The sequence below is a fragment of the Anolis carolinensis genome, unplaced genomic scaffold, assembly GCF_035594765.1.
Source record: "Anolis carolinensis isolate JA03-04 unplaced genomic scaffold, rAnoCar3.1.pri scaffold_11, whole genome shotgun sequence".
NCBI classification, from domain to species: Eukaryota; Metazoa; Chordata; class Lepidosauria; order Squamata; family Dactyloidae; genus Anolis; species Anolis carolinensis.
The window spans coordinates 16,456,669-16,473,535 of record NW_026943822.1 but is presented as its reverse complement, the minus strand read 5'-3'; the positions used below and the strand labels follow the sequence as shown (position 1 = coordinate 16,473,535).

The following is a 16,867-nucleotide window of genomic DNA, read 5'->3' as shown; positions in this document are numbered from 1 at the left end:
CAGCTGCGGGAAGGGACACCCGCCTCATTGAGGACGCAAGCCAAGTGGCAAATTTTGGTGGGGAAGGACTTTCCAAACTCTTTTATCACTATGAGAAGTGCCTAGATTTCAATGGGGACTATGTTGAGAAGTGGTATTTGGGTCTGGCTTTCAATTGCATATGGTAAATGTTTTCTCCTATACTTTGTTCATTTTTAATTCCAAAACGTAATCTACTTTCTGGATAGCCCTCGTAAATGGATGGACTTGACCAAGGAAGCCTGGGTCTGTGGGGAGGTCATCTTAAGTCAAAGCTGACTTGATGGCATATGTTTTTGGCCTACAATTCCCAAAAATCCTATCCAGTTTACCAGCTGTTAGGATTTCTGGGAGTTGAAGGCCAAAAACATCTCGAGACCCCAGGTTGAGAACCACTGCTCTAGGTATATGTATGACCTCTCCTTCTAGGCTATTTTTGCACTTCCAATAACAACCCTATTCCCATTGGATCGCTCATTTTCTAGCAAAATAATAATAATAATAATAATAATAATAATAATAATAATAATAATAATAATATACTTTATTTATACCCTGCCCTTCTCACTCCGAAGGGCACTCTGAGTGGCTTTACAAACTGCGGCAAAAATTCAATGCTATGCACATAACAGAAGAAGAAACAATTGTCATCCTAGAAACCTGCACAACTGAAGATTACCCTTCAAATTAGTTTGTCTCAAACTCACACATGCTCTCTCACACATACATGCACGCATGGAGTTTAATATTTCTTTAAATTGCAATTTTTCAAAATAATTCTTTAAAGATCCAGAAGCCATCAACAACTTCTTTGCACTATCAAAGAAACTCCTTAGGAAAAAGGTATATCCTGGATCCACATACAGGATTCAGCTCATCCTTTTGTCGGATTGACTACTCACCACCCCCCATACAAACATATGCTACCATTCCAACTTTTGATAAGACAGCGGCTGCGGATGCCGTTAAAGCAAAATAAGAGTTCATTTGACACGACTGCCAAGTCTGGCTCGGCTGAAAGATAATGATACCACCTTCTAAGTGGCTATCTCCAAAGATCTCCATCGCCTCCTGCTTCAACAAGCCAAATCTTCAGCCTTTGCTCGCTGTTGGTTTGGATTTTAATGAGAAAAAATCTGATTAAAGTCAGTGGGGGCTGTGACATACGCAGAGGTCCACAGCAGCTCATCGGGCTGAACATCCACCACGACCTTCGCTGATTAAGTAGTTGGCAAGCACTGAGCAAACATGCTTTTGAAAAAGTCAAATCACTCAGTGAGGGGTGTTGCAAAGTTAAGTCTTACCTTTAATCCATGATTTTTAATTTGAGGTTGCATATGGAATGCTTTGGCAGGGAGTATGGCATAATAGGTAGTGGCATAGCTGAAAATTATCAGAACTTGGAAAATTTAGGATTCGGGGACTGTGAGAATCAGAATGACTCTGCCACAGCCCTCCAACAATCCATTGCCACATTATTCCTAAATGTTTGTTTAGCTAAATTGTATGTACTTGTTTATTGAACTTATATCTCACTTTTCTAACCTATGGGGCCAAGATGGTACATGAAAACAAGGTACATTTTAAAAAGCCAAAACAATCTAAATATAAAAAATAAAAAGCATTAAAGAACCAGCCCCATATAAACAATGTAGAAAAAATTAAACCTATTACAGTAGAGTCTCACTTATCCAATGTTCTGGATTATCCAACGCATTTTTGTAGTCAATGTTTTCAATATATCGTGATATTTTGGTGCTAAATTCATAAATACAGTAATTACTACATAGCATTACTGAGCATTGAACTACTTTTTCTGCCAAATTTGTTGTCTAACATGATGTTTTGGTGCTTAATTTGTAAAGTCATAACCTAATTTGATGTTTAATAGGCTTCTCCTTATTATCCAACATATTCGCTTAACCAACGTTCTGCCGGCCCATTTATGTTGGATAAGTGAGACTCAACTGTACATATTAAAAGCCAACATGGCCATTGCACCAACCCATCCAGTGAAAAACGGAAGCATGTTGAAATGAGAAAGGCTCTGGGAATAAGATAACAGAAAGGGGGCCATGATGATGATGATGATGATGATGATGATGATGATGTCGTCGTCTTACTTGCCTATCCCTGTGGAGCCCCCAGTGGTGCAGTGGGTTAAACCCTTGTGCCGGCAAGACTGATGACTTGAAGGTTGGGTTGCTGATCTGAAGGTTGCCAGTTCAAATCCAACCCAGGGAGAGCGCAGATGAGCTTCCTCTGTTAGCTCCAGCTCCATGCGGGGACATGAAAGAAGCCTCCCACAAGGTGGTTAGACATCCAAAAAAAATCCAGGCGTCCCCTGGGCAACGTCCTTGCAGATGGCCAATTTTCTCACACCAGAAGCAACTTGCAGTTTCTCAAGTTGCTCCTGACACGAAAAAAGTCCCTATGGATCAAGACAGGGAACAACAACAAATTACATTGATAACACAAGTTTAAAAAACCATATTAAAGCCAATAAATATTTTAAAAAATCAATGTACCATATATACTCGAGTATAAGCCGACCCAAATATAAGCCATGGCACCTAATTTTACCACAAAAAACTGGGAAAACCTATTGACTCGAGTATAGGCTGAAGGTGAAAAATGCAGCAGCTACTGGTAAATTTCAAAAATAAAAATAGGTAACAATAAAATTACATTAATTGAAGCATCAGTAGGTTAAATGTTTTTGAATATTTACATAAAACCAATTGAAGAGGAGACTGTCCAACTCTGATTAAATCATTATTTTAACCTCCTTCAATGTACGTGGGGTTTTGTATCCATCCAATAGTAATAAATACACTAAAATAATAAATGTAATAATAATAGAATAAAATAATAACTGGAATAATAATGACAATAATAGAGTAAAATAATAAATGTAACAATAATAATAATACATCGAGTCAAATAATAAATGTAATAATAACAATAATAATAGAGAAAAAATAATAAATTACGTATATACTCGAGTATAAGCCAACCTGATTATAAGCCAACCAGGACCCTCACTCGAGTATAAGCCGAGGGGGGCTTTTTCAGCCCTAAAAAAGGACTGAAAAACTCAGTTTATACTTGAGTATATACGGTATATTTTAAATTCATAATTCAAGAAATAATCTGGATAGGCCCACTGGAAAAGACTGATCTTTACTTCTGTTTTAGGACTTTATCACATGAGGCTGACATAGCACAATTATTGCAAGGTAGAGCATATTGCTTAATGTCATGTCTTTTGATTCATAATTGGATCATGTCTTTTCATTGACGGTAAAAACGGTCTACTATTCTTCTATCACTCTTCCTGATGTCATCATCATCATCATCATCATCATCATTTTATTACTTATTAATCGCCCTCCATCCAAGATGCTCTAGGCCAGGGGTCCCCAAACTAAGGCCCGGGGGCCGGATGCGGCCCTCCAAGGTCATTTACCTGGCCCCTGCCCTCAGTTTTATAATATAACATTTTTATATCAGTTTTAATAATATAATATATTATATATACATATGATATTGATAATAATATTATCATGTTATACAATATAATACTAATAATACCATATAATAATATTAATTATATGTTATATATTACATATAATATTACAGTATAGTGGTATAGTTCAATATGATGATATATAATGTTAATATTGTGCTATGCTAATAATGTAATATATTGTACATACAGCTGCTCCGAGTCCCCTTCGGGGTGAGAAGGGTGGGATATAAATGTAGTAAATAAATGTAGTAAATGAATAAATAAATAATTTTTGACTTAGGCTCGCCCAAAGTCTGATATGACTTGAAGGCACACAACAACAACAACAATCCTAATTAACTTGACTATCTCATTGGCTAGAAGCAGGCCCACACTTCCCATTGAAATCCTGATAGGCTTATGTTGGTTAAAATTGTTTTCATTTTTAAATATTGCACTGTTCTTTCATTGTTGTTGTTGTCGTTTTGCATTACAAATAAGACATTTGCAGTATGCATAGGAATTTGTTGGATTTTTTTTTTCAAATGATAATTTGGCCTCTCAACAGTCTGAAGGATTGTGGACCGGCCCTCTGCTTTAAAAGTTTGGGGACCCCTGCTCTAGGCGATTTACAAGATAAAATTGTAAAGGATAAAAATACATACATACAAATATTGATAAAATTAACATAGATTAAAAGCTCTAGTAAAGAGCCATGTCATCATGCAGCCGTGATATTGGGAAGCAGAGGAAGGGATTGTGAGATTGCCAACACAGTTTGCATGCGTTGTGTAGGGCAAACATGGCTGTGAAGAAGACTGATTGCAGGAATTTGTATCAACAGAATGCCAACAATGAGCAATTGCGGTGAGGCGTGATAGTGATCGTTCCAATAACAGTATTTTTTCTGTTTGCTTAAAGAACACGATTGCACGAAACAACAGGCTGCTATGATAAAGTCCTTAAACTCAGATAGCTTATCTAGCTGACAAATCTTCTCCAGCAGGTCATTCCATAATCTGAAGAAAATGTCCTCTGGGTAACAGATGTCAACCTAGAAAAGAGGAAACTTTTCCGACCTCTGTTTGCCTATCCCTGTGGTCTTTGCTTGTTGTCTACTGTTTCATCTTACTTCTATATCCGTCTCTTTCCTTCAGATCTATTCAGCTGCAGCCCATCCCTATGAAGTATAGTTTCCCTCATTGTAAGATACATTTGTTTTTCTGTCTAAACAAATAGAAGTCCGGTGATACTTGTGATTTGTATGATTTTTGATGACACATTGCAAAGGTGTTTCTGCTTCTCTGTTCGATACTTTTATGCCTACACATTGGATACTGGGAATTCTACTTGCAGATATACCGTATATACTCGAGTATATATATATAAAAAAACAACTCTTTAATGATTAGTCAATTTTGATCATATCAAAACATGTGAAACATACAAAACATACACACATGCCCATACATACAGTAAAACCATGTAAAACAAAGCATCCCAGCCTACTAGCCTACCAACCCACTTCTAGGTAGTTGTGCAAATACAGAATAGAAAGATTAAAATTAAAATATATACCATATATATATATACATACATACATACACATACATACACACCAAAGTAAATCAGTTAAAGATACCATATATACTTGAGTATAAGCCAACCCGAATATAAGCCTAGGCACCTAATTTTACCACAAAACAACTGGGAAAACATTGACTCCAGTATAAGCCGAGAGTGGTAAATTTCAGAAATAATAATAGATACCAATAAAATTACATTAATTGAGGCATCAGTAGGCTAAATGTTTTTGAATATTTACATAAAGCTCAAATTTAAGATAAGACTGTCCAACTCTGATCCAATCATTATTCTCATCTTCTTCGATGTAAATGTGCTTATGTATCCTTTTAATAATAGTAGAGTAAAACAATACAATGTAATAATAATAATAATAATAATAATAATAATAATAATAATAGTAATAATAATAATAATAAATACAGGAAAATAATACAAGTAATAATAAATAGAGTAAAATAATAAATGCAACAATAATACTAATACGATCAAAGTTTTACTTGGGTATATACAGTATATTATTTCACTGGTTTTCCAGAAGTTTTTGAACACCCGATGCTCCATCTTCTTTATCAATGGTTGGATTCATTCAAGAGTGGCCAAAGTGTTACCACTGCTAGAACCCTTTGTACTATAAACAGTAAAAGGTAAAGGTAAAGGTTTTCCCCTGACGATAAGTCCAGTCGTGACCGACTCTGTGGGTTGGTGCTCGTCTCCATTTCTAAGCCGAAGAGCCAGCATTGTCCGTAGACACCTCCAAGGTCATGTGGCTGGCATGACTGCATGGAGCGCCGTTAACTTCCCGTTACCTATTGATCTACTCACATTGGCATGTTTTCGAACTGCTAGGTTGGCAGAAGCTGGGGCTAACAGCAGGTGCTCACTCCAGTCCCAGGATTCGAACCTGCAGCCTGTGAAACAGTAGTGATTATTAATATCCATCTGCTTTCTCTTCCTTTGCTTTTCTTTTATGACATATAACCATATTTTTTTATCAAGACATAGGGACTTTTGACTCAACTAATTTATTTATTTATTTATTTATTTATTTACAGTATTTATATTCTGCCCTTCTCACCCCGAAGGGGACTCAGGGCGGATTACAATGAACACATATATGGCAAACATTCAATGCCAACAGACAAACAACATACAATATAGACAGACACAGAGGCATTTAACATTTTTTTCCAGCTTCACGATTCCGGACACCGTTGCTGTTGCTTCACCGTCCACTAGTGGCTGTACTTCCTCATTAATTCTACAGTGTTAAACCAGCCTTACAAGATAGGAAAGGCAAGGCATGAAAAAATGTATACACACTCATCTACCACTCCTCGTGTTTTTCTGGCAGTTTTATGATGTTGTAAATTAGTTAAATTAGCCTCCCACATAAAGCGTACCTAAATTTCCCTACTTGACAGATGCAACTGTCTTTCGGGGCTGCATAGGTCAACAGCAAGCCGGGCTATTTAATGGTCGGGGGCTTTTTTTTTAATGAATCAGAATATTTATTTCATCTGAAACCCTAAGAAAAATACAAGGCCTTTAGTTTTCACTGAGAAAGAATGTTGGTTTCTCACCAAATTACATATCCCAGGATTCCAAGCATTGAACCATGTCAATTACAGTGGTGTCAAAATTATTTAATTCTACAGTGTTAAACCAGCCTTACAAGATAGGAAAAGCAAGGCAAGAAAAAATGTATACACACTCATCTACCACTCCTCATGTTTTGCTGGCAGTTTTATGATGTTGTAAATTAGTTAAATTAGCCTCCCGCATAAAGCGTACCTAAATTTCCCTACTTGACAGATGCAACTGTCTTTCAGGGCTGCATAGGTCAACAGCAAGCTGGGCTATTTAATGGTCGGGGGCTTAACCTGACCCAGGCTTCGAACTCATGACCTCTCGGTCAGTAGTGATTTATTGCAGCTGGTTACTAGCCAGCTGCGCCACAGCCCGGCCCTAGTTTTGACCTATTATGACTTTAAGGCATTGGGTTTTCTTGGTGTGTGTTGTCCAAAGGGGTTTGTCAAGGTCACTCAACTGGTTTTCGTAGCCAAGCAGGGATTCAAATCCTATATAGTTTTATTCTCTGTTCCAAAGTGGTATTAGTCATAGATGCTTCATTTTCCGCGACAGAATTTCCTAAAGGAAAAAAGCATTGTGCTGTATGCCAGAGTACTTTGAATAAAATGGTAAAGTGGGTGGCTTTCATCTCCCCCTCCCCACCAATTAATGCATACCTCCAGAGATGTAGGAGTTGATTTGGATCACTAGAACGGTTAATTGTACCAGTGGGCCATTTTGCCATCTTTTGAGCATGAAGATGAACTCATCCACAAAATGGGGCCCTTGGGGAGGGCTCTCATTTCGGTGTCGTTCCCTAGCAATGCACCCGTCGACTGATAAAACCAGAGAGATATTCCTCCTTGGTTTCTTAATTGCCGTTCATTGGGAGATGTTCACTATCTTGCCAGGTCCTGTGGAGATTTACACGCTCCTCTTACATTTGCATGTGTATGTCATCTCGAGAGTGGCAGAGCACGTGTTTCAAGCACTTCGGGCTGCTATGTGTTTTACGGCATTAAAAGCAATCCGGCGTTAAGCATAATTCATTGTGTACCACCCTGCCTCTGGCCTCGCACATAAAAATTTTAAATTGCAGAATTCCCTTGCTCGGTTCTACTCGTATCATATCAAAATTTGAAATCATAGTTATAATATCACTTTCATTTCTTTTAGGTAGTTACATCAACAGTAATTTCTCTCAGAGCTTTCATAACTGTGAGTTGTAGGGGAACGTTTCAAACAAGTCCTATCAAATTCAGAGTATGGATGCTCAGAATAGGGAAGCATCCCATGGGAGCAAGCTTCCCTGTAAGGTTTACTTTGACTATTTGTTTCCAAAAGTTGGAAACTTTAGTGAATACCTTCTGCTCACTCTACTTTCCCTCCTGCTTTCCTTTCTTCAAAATACAGACTTCACATTCACTATTGTTTTGACCTGTAAAAACAGCTTTCTCAAGATCTGCCAGTAATAATAATAATAATAATAATAATAATAATAATTTTATTTTTGTACCCCACCACCATCTCCCCAGAGGGACTCGGGGCGGCTTACAGATATAAAACCAACATACAATCAAATACAAAAACACACAAATAAATTTAAAAGGTATGACTCTGTATCAGTGGTTCCCAACCTGTGGACCGTGGACCACCAGTGGTCCACAAGAACTAAAATATGCAACGAGAGCAACTGGTCTCACGAAACCCTCTTATAGTACCGAGGCTTTATTGGGTTGCTGTGATCCTGCTGAGCTGTTTGACTGTGTTCCAGAAGCATTCTCTCCTGACATTTCGCCCACATATATGGCAGGCATCCTCAGAGGTTCTGAGGTCTGTTGGAAAGAGCTTTGGGAAAATAATAAGAACTACAACAAAAACGTTGGGTGGATAAAGGAGTTTGAAGGAAAATTCTCACAGAACAAAATGGAACAGATGGAAATAACAATTGAAATGATCAGCAAACGAGTGCAAAAAGTCAAGAACTGGACATTGCCTGGTAGTGATCAACTTCATGGATTTTGGCTCAAACATCTGATTAGTTTACATGGAAAAATGGCCCAACAATTCAATGAGTTCTTGGGTTGTTGTTGTTGTTGTTGTTTTATTATGACACAGCAAACAAAACAGATATGCTGGATTTCGTATCACAAAATCACAAGTTGAACGCTTCCCAAGTGTCTAGGACTGTGTGTTGTTGTTGTTGTTGTTGTTGTTGTTGTTGTTATTAAGGTAAAGTAAAGGTTTTCCCCTGACGTTAAGTCCAGTCATGTCTGACTCTGAGGGTTGGTGCTCATCTCCATTTCTAAGCCGAAGAGCCGGCGTTGTCCGTAGACAGCTCCAAGGTCATGTGGCCAGCATGACTGCATGGAGCGTCGTTACCTTCCCGCCGGAGCGGTACCTATTGATCTACTCACATTTGCATGTTTTTGAACTGCTAGGTTGGCAGGAGCTGGAGCTAACATCGGGCGCTCAAGCCGCTCCCGGGATTTGACCCTGGGACCTTTTGGTCTGCAAGTTCAGCAGCTCAGTGCTTTAACACACTTCACCATCAGGGCTCATTATTATTATTTTATTATGACACAGCAAACAAGATAGACATCCTGGATTTCGTATCACAAAATCAAAAGTCGAACACTTCCCAAGTGTATAGGACTGTGTGATGTATTTTCGGATGATGCACGCAGATCCTAGTAGGGTGGCCTTTTGCAGTTGTCAGATCGTAATTTTGTCAATGTCTATTGTTTCCAAATGCCGGCTGAGATCTTTTGGCATGGCACCCAGTGTGCCGATCACCACCGGGACCACCTGCACTGGTTTCTGCCAGAGTTTTTGAAGTTCAATCTTGAGGTCCTGAAAGCGGCTGAGTTTTTCCTGTTGTTTTTTGTCAATGCGACTGTCACCTGGGATGGCAACATCAATGATCCAAACCTTTTTCTTTTCCATAACTGTGATGTCTGGTGTGTTGTGTTCCAGAACTTTGTCAGTCTGGATTCGGAAGTCCCACAGTATCTTTTGCGTGCTCATTTTCCAATACTTTTGCAGGTTTGTGATCCCACCAGTTCTTTACTTCTGGGAGGTGGTACTTGAGGCATAAGTTGCAATGAATCATTTGGGCCACATAGTTGTGCCTCTGTTTGTAGTCTGTCTGTGCGATTTTCTTACAGCAGCTGAGGATATGATCAATGGTTTCGTCGGTTTCCTTGCACAGTCTGCATTTTGGGTCATCATCTGATTTTTCGATCTTGGCCTTAATTGCATTTGTCCTGATGGCTTGCTCCTGGGCGGCAAGGATCAGGCCTTCTGTCTCCTTCTTCAGGGTCTCATTCGTGAGCCAGAGCCAGGTCTTCTCCTTATCAGCTTTTCCTTCAATTTTGTCAAGGAACTTTCCATGCAATGTTTTTTTGTGCCAGCTGTCAGCTCTAGTTTGTAGTGTGGCTTTCTTGTACTGGTTTTTTGTCTGCTGTGCTTTGAGGAGTTTCTGATTTTTGACTTCAATCAAAGCAGGTTCTTCACTTTGCTTTACATATTCTGCCAGGGCAGAATAATAATAATAATAATAATAATAATAATAATAATAATAATAATTATTATTATTATTATTATTATTATTATTATTATTATTATTATTATTATTATTATTACATTAGAGATGGGCTAAAGCCCCTTCCATCCTCTCCAAATTGTTAGTTGCTAATTACTTACCTTAATTGTTGCTGCTTGTTCCCAATTAGGGATCACTGAGTGATAATTTTGCACTGCTTCTTAAGCAGTCAGTGTTGGCTATGTGTGTCACCACTAAGGACAAAGAAAGCCCACTGAGAAAAATACTCCTTTGAAGCACGCTTTCCTGCATTTTAATGGGCACAACCCATCCCATGTGAGAAACTGCTGTGGGGCTTGTCCCTTTTTGGAGTAGCTCTTGATCATTGTGGGGAACGCTTTGGACTCAGGCTTCCTATTAGCATTGTTTTGGATATGTCGTGGATCATATCAAACCTCAGACTAAAGCCGATGAAAAATAGGCGTAATAAATTTTTTAAAAGATGTTTAAAAAAAGCATTGTGTGACTCATGCTGCATTTTTTTTAAATCACTGTCCTCAGCTCCTTGGTGAAATTTGTCCAGGGCTACATGGGCTATTTTCCTAATGTGACTCTTTTTGACAATAATAAAATAGCCACGTTTTTGTGCAGCATGTCATGGAAATTTTCACTGCAAAATAATCGATCCTTCATGTGAACGAGCTAATTACTGCGCGCTCCCAGTTTTAATGTTGTTTCTCTTGCCAAGTTCCCTAATGGAAGTTTTATTTTCATTTCCCCCCATGTTCATATTTGACATATGGTTGCAATCCCGGGTCCCACTGAAGGGTTTTCCCCCTCTTTTTTCTTTTTTTTGGCAAAAGCCCCATGGAATTTTAAATTGGTTTGGATGGAGCCTTCAACCCCTTTGTGGCTCCCCTCTCCCATGGCATCGTGGATTTCTTGTTTGGGACCCACTGAATAGGACCCACACAAGAGCACAGCAGTACTCTTGAATGGCTCCCATTCATTTTGATGGGCCATGCTTAAGGGAATGCCTTGGTGGCTTGTCTATGCCTGTCTCTTTTATTTAAACACCATTCCTTTGCTCTCTCTATAGATTCAGGAGGAACGGGATTTCTTCTGTTCCCTTCCTTCGGTTCATTTCGCCTTGGATTCCAATCAGATATGTTAATAGTGAACTCAGCTCTCCAAATGCCAAAATGGCATCGGCCACGTTCAGAATGAAAGTATTAGCTTAGCTGGCTGGAAGAAGCCCACGTTTTAGAACTATAGAATTTTTTTATATATATAATACTAGCTATGTCAGTCTGGATTCGGAAGTCCCACAGTATCTTTGCGTGCTCATTTTCCAATACTTTTGCAGGTTTGTGATCCCACCAGTTCTTTGCTGCTGGGAGGTGGTTCTTGAGGCATAAGTTCCAATGAATCATTTGGGCCACATAGTTGTGCCCCTGTTTGTAGTCTGTCTGTGCGATTTTCTTACAGCAGCTGAGGATATGATCCATGGTTTCGTCAGCTTCCTTGCACAGTCTGCATTTTGGGTCATCAGCTGATTTTTCGATCTTGGCCTGAATTGCCTTTGTCCTGATGTCTTGCTCCTGGGCTGCAAGGATCAGGCCTTCTGTCTCCTTCTTCAGGGTCCCATTCATGAGCCAGAGCCAGGTCTTCTCCTTATCAGCTTTTCCTTCAATTTTGTCAAGGAACTTTCCATGCAGTGTTTTGTTGTGCCAGCTGTCAGTTCTAGTTTGTAGTGTGGTTTTCTTGTACTGATTCTTTGTCTGCTGTGTTTTGAGGAGTTTCTGATTTTTGACTTGAATCAAAGTAGGTTCTTCTCTTTGCTTTACATATTCTGCCAGGGCATGTTATTCTTCTTTGACTGCTTGTTTTACTTGTAAGAGTAAGAGTATTATTATTATTATTATTATTATTGTTGTTGTTGTTGTTGTTGTTATTGTATGACACAGCAAACAAGATAGATATGCTGGATTTCGTATCACAATATCACAAGTTGAACACTTCCCAAGTGTCTAGGACTGTGTAATGTATTTTTGGATGATGCACGCAGATCCCAGCAGGGTGGCCTTTTGCAGTTGGCAGATCGTAATTTTGTCAATGTCTATTATTTCCAAATTCTGGCTGAGATCTTTTGGCACATCACCCAGTGTGCCCATCACCACCGGGACCACTTGTACTGGTTTCTTCCAGAGTCTTTGAAGTTCAATCTTGAGGTCCTGATAGCGGCTGAGTTTTTCCTGTTGTTTTTCGTCAATGCGACTGTCACCTGGGATGGCAACATCAATGATCCAAACCTTTTTCTTTTCCACAACTGTGGTGTCTGGTGTGTTGTGTTCCATAACTTTGTCAGTCTGGATTCGGAAGCCCCACAGTATCTTTGCATTATTATTATTATTATTATTATTATTATTATTATTATTATTATTATTGTTATTATTATTATTATTTAGGGAGGAAATCCCCAATAAATAGCCTCGTGAAGACTGAGCATCCTTAAATGACATGGAATGATATCTTTGCTCTTGTTAAGTGTGTCTCTTAGTCAAAAAACAAACAAACTACAAAATGTCAACTCTTTAACTTGCAATTTTTCTGATACTGTGAGAAGGATTCCCAAAGGAGACACGAGAGGAACTGCATTTTCTCTGAACTTGGAATCGTCTTGGGGGTTATAATTAAGAGACTGGTATTTTCTTCTGTATGCTTCATTAATCTCCGATTGGCCATTGGGTTCCCCTCTCGCCCCACGTTGACCTTTATTTTATTTTTAATGCTGTTTATTAAAATTAACCATGCCGCGCTCTGTTGTTCCTTGCTGGTTGCTGGTTGCGATCACAGGCATGAATATATAATGCCGCCATTCAAGATGCACTCGGTGAAATCAGTAGGTTGCTTCCATAGTTGACGTGATGAACCCGACGGGGGTTGCTTTCCTAATTTTGCGACTTGTCATTAAACCTGCTCTAGCTATCACTAGATTATTCTTCCCAAGAGAACCCAGCATGTTGACATTTTAATATAATCACTCACCTTATTAATATTCTCCTTTTTTTCACTCTGTTTGGCAGGATCGTCTACCCGAGCTGAGGCCAGCCTGTATGGGGATCATCAGCACCAACCATTGAAGGATCAGCGGTAAGACCTAGGATATGCTTGCCAGATGTCATTCTGCATTTTCAGGGAAAGAGAAAGGAAAGACATGTGGAAAAAGAAATGTTTCAGAAGGAGATAGTGTGCTTCATTGCATGGTCCAGCTATTGTGAGCTCCCTAAGGTGTGAACTCCAGAAATTAAGAAATGCAGAGATCCATTTCTTTGCTCAGAAAAACAGGGCTAGTTTTCAGGAATGTGTTTCATATTGAGCAAAAGGGCAACTGGAAACTACTAGCAGGAGGTATTTCTGATCAGAATTGTTTAATCAAGTTCCTCCAGTTAGTCTGCAAAAATCATGGAGATGGGTTGGTAGCTTAGTTAACCAATCATATTGCTCAATGAATGGGGTAAGTACTGTTGCCTTTCTGGCCAAATGGCTTCCTAGGAGAGCCCCACTGGAGATGTTGCTTGCTCAAAACAAAAGTGCCCAACTATAAGAACAAGCCCTATGAGGAGCGGCTTAAAGAGCTGGGCATGTTTAGCCTGCAGAAGAGAAGGCTGAGAGGAGACATGATAGCCATGTATAAATATGTGAGAATAAGTCATAGGGAGGAGGGAGCAAGCTTGTTTTCTGCTGCCCTGCAGACTAGGACGCAGAACAATGGCTTCAAACTACAGGAAAGGAGATTCCACCTGAACATCAGGAAGAACTTCCTCACTGTGAGAGCTGTTCAGCAGTGGAACTCTCTGCCCCAGAGTGTGGTGGAGGCTCCTTCTTTGAACGCTTTTAAACAGAGGTTGGATGAGCATCTGTTGGAGATGCTTTGAATGCCATTTTCCTGCTTCTTGGCAGAAAGGGGTTGGACTGGATGGCCCATGAGGTCTCTTCCAACTCTATGATTCGATGATTCTAAGAACTAAAATCTAGGAGTTGATCCAGCAATGATGTGGGAGTCAATCAGGCTACCTCCCATTGAACAGATGTTTGGGCCTCATGTTTTAACACCAGACTTTCCCAACCGTGCTCTTTCTGGGAAGCTGTTTGGCCAAAAAGGCAGCGGCGGCAACACACCCAAGCAGAAAAGAAGACAATGGCCAACCACTATGGAAGAGAAAGAGACATTAAAATGACACTGATTCAAATTTGCAGTGTGGACATCAGTACCATTTCAGTGTGGTATAGCTTGGTGCTAACAGGGTGGGACAGGGCTAGCTAACAGCACCAGCTCCGGGACAAAATAATCTGAATTTCAGATTGATGATTTTGGTAGTGTAAGCCACTCAGGGCTGTACCCAAGGGGGGGGGGGCTAGAAGTTCAACCTCCCCCCTGAAATGTTTCAGGTTTTCTAAAAAAAAACTGGTTTTATTTATTTATTTATTTATTTATTTATTTATTTATTTATTTACAGTATTTATATTCCGCCCTTCTCACCCCGAAGGGGACTCAGGGCGGATCACATTGCACACATATAAACATTAAATGCTATAACATAGAACAGAGACAAAGACAGACACAGGCACGGGCTGGCCTCGAACTCATGACCTCTTGGTCAGAGTGATTTGTTGCAGCTGGCTGCTAACCAGCCTACGCCACAGCCCAGCTGTGGTTTAGTCATGAATTTTAACTGATTAACCAAATCCACATGAAGTTTATCTGTCTTGAGTGTCCACTGAAGGTTATCAATGGAGCCTGATTATTATTATTTTGCGTTATGGAACTACAGTGGAGTCTCACTTATCCAAGCTAAACGGGCCGGCAGAAGCTTGGATAAGCGAATATCTTGGATAATAAGGAGGGATTAAGGAAAAGCCTATTAGACCAAATTAGGTTATGATTTTACAAATTAAGCACCAAAACTTCATGTTATACAACAAATTTGACAGAAAAAATAGTTCAATATGCAGTAATGTTATGTTGTAATTACTGTATTTATGAATTTAGCACCAAAATATCACTATGTATTGAAAACATTGATTACAAAAATGGCTTGGATTACCCAGAGGCTTGGATAAGTGAGGCTTGGATAAGTGAGACTCTACTGTACTCTTCATGCTTCACTAAAAAAAATTTAACACCTCCCTCCCCGAATTTTTTTTTCTAGCTATGGTCCTGAAACCACTGCTTTTTAAACTGTGGGTACTGACCCAAAATGGAATTCTCTTAGCTCAAAATCACAAAAAAAATGACAACTGTGAATGGTGTGGATATTTTAGACATTTGCACGAATCTGTTAGTAACGTCATGCAGTGTTTACAGTAGACTCTATAAAAAAGAAAACCAGCCTGTTTAGCAAGCTTTGCAAATACTGACTTATTATCAGTTAATGATTGATTTAGACCTATTTTACCCATATATCTATGTACCCAGAGTCATGTATAAATTCCTCAGGTTGAAAGGATTTGCGAGTGAAAAAGTTTAAGACGTGCCCTAGATCAGTGGTACTCAACCGGTAGGTTTTGGCTTACAACTCCAAGAAATCCCAACCAGATTACCAGCTGTTGAGCCTGCCTCCTCCCAATCACAAAAGTATATTTAATAATAACTCCTAGAAAGACTTATACAAATAAACCTCTTGACTTTTAATTTTAGAACAATGACAAATATCACAGTTATAAATTCATTGTTTACAAACAGTTCATTATAGCACAGCAAACATACTAAGAAAAATAATCACATTGTTTCTCAAGGGAATGTGAGCTATTTCAAGTTTGATGGAAAATATATGAAAGTAGTACAAAATTGCTACAAAGTCATGTTGTGATATTTCTTATGTTTCTTGCAAATTTTTCCTCCCAGGCTCTGTTCATCCATCCTCTAATGTGAAATCCTTCCAGTAATTTCCACTATTTTGTTATTTCCCATCTTGCAGCCACTAGTAACATTAAAATGGGTTCTTTGTGCATATGTTTTTCATTTTTATCCTGACATATTGACAATAATGTGCTTCTGGATAATTTGATTAGTGATGTTACTAATTAAATGAGTCCGTGGCAATCTTTGCTAACTAGCTAAGCCTGTTAGTTGAAATGCTTCTTTTTCTGCCCATTTGTGGCACAGAACGGCTTGTGAAATATTTGTTTCTTCGAACACATGCACACACATTTTAAAGAAGCATGTACGCTAATACCCAGCATATTAATATATGCAATGTATTAAAACAAAACAACAGTATTTGTATTAAAGCACTGAGAAAGATTCGCCTTAACCAAATAAATTAATTTGACTCTTAATCAGATTTTCAAAGGCGTAAATGTAAGTGGTACAGTAGAGTCTCACTTATCCAACACTCGCTTATCCAACATTCTGGATTATCCAACGCATTTTTGTAGTCAATGTTTTCAAAACATCGTGATATTTTGGTGCTAAATTCGTAAATACAGTAATTACTACATAGCATTACTGTGTATTAAACTACTTTTTCTGTCAAATTTGTTGTATAACATGATGTTTTGGTGCTTAATTTGTAAAATCATAACCTAATTTGATGTTTAATAGGCTTTTCCTTAATCCCTCATTATCCAACATA

The 16,867-nt window shown here is 38.8% G+C and overlaps 1 protein-coding gene and 1 long non-coding RNA gene across 3 annotated transcripts in view; one reads left to right on the top strand and one right to left on the bottom strand.

Annotated features, from left to right (window-relative positions):
- Positions 1 to 16,867, top strand: part of sema6d (semaphorin 6D) — a 580,684-nt gene that overhangs the window by 158,878 nt on the left and 404,939 nt on the right. For both annotated transcript variants that reach the window (XM_062963603.1, XM_062963605.1), the window contains one exon: positions 13,316 to 13,382. The gene's annotated coding sequence lies outside the window, so the exon portion shown is untranslated. The remainder of the gene's footprint in view (positions 1 to 13,315; positions 13,383 to 16,867) is intronic.
- LOC134294014 (uncharacterized) lies at positions 545 to 13,405 on the bottom strand. The gene is made up of 3 exons (XR_010000992.1): positions 13,278 to 13,405; positions 5,939 to 6,024; positions 545 to 2,449 (listed from the first exon to the last, which is right to left on the bottom strand). It is a non-coding gene; the product is annotated as an uncharacterized LOC134294014 (long non-coding RNA).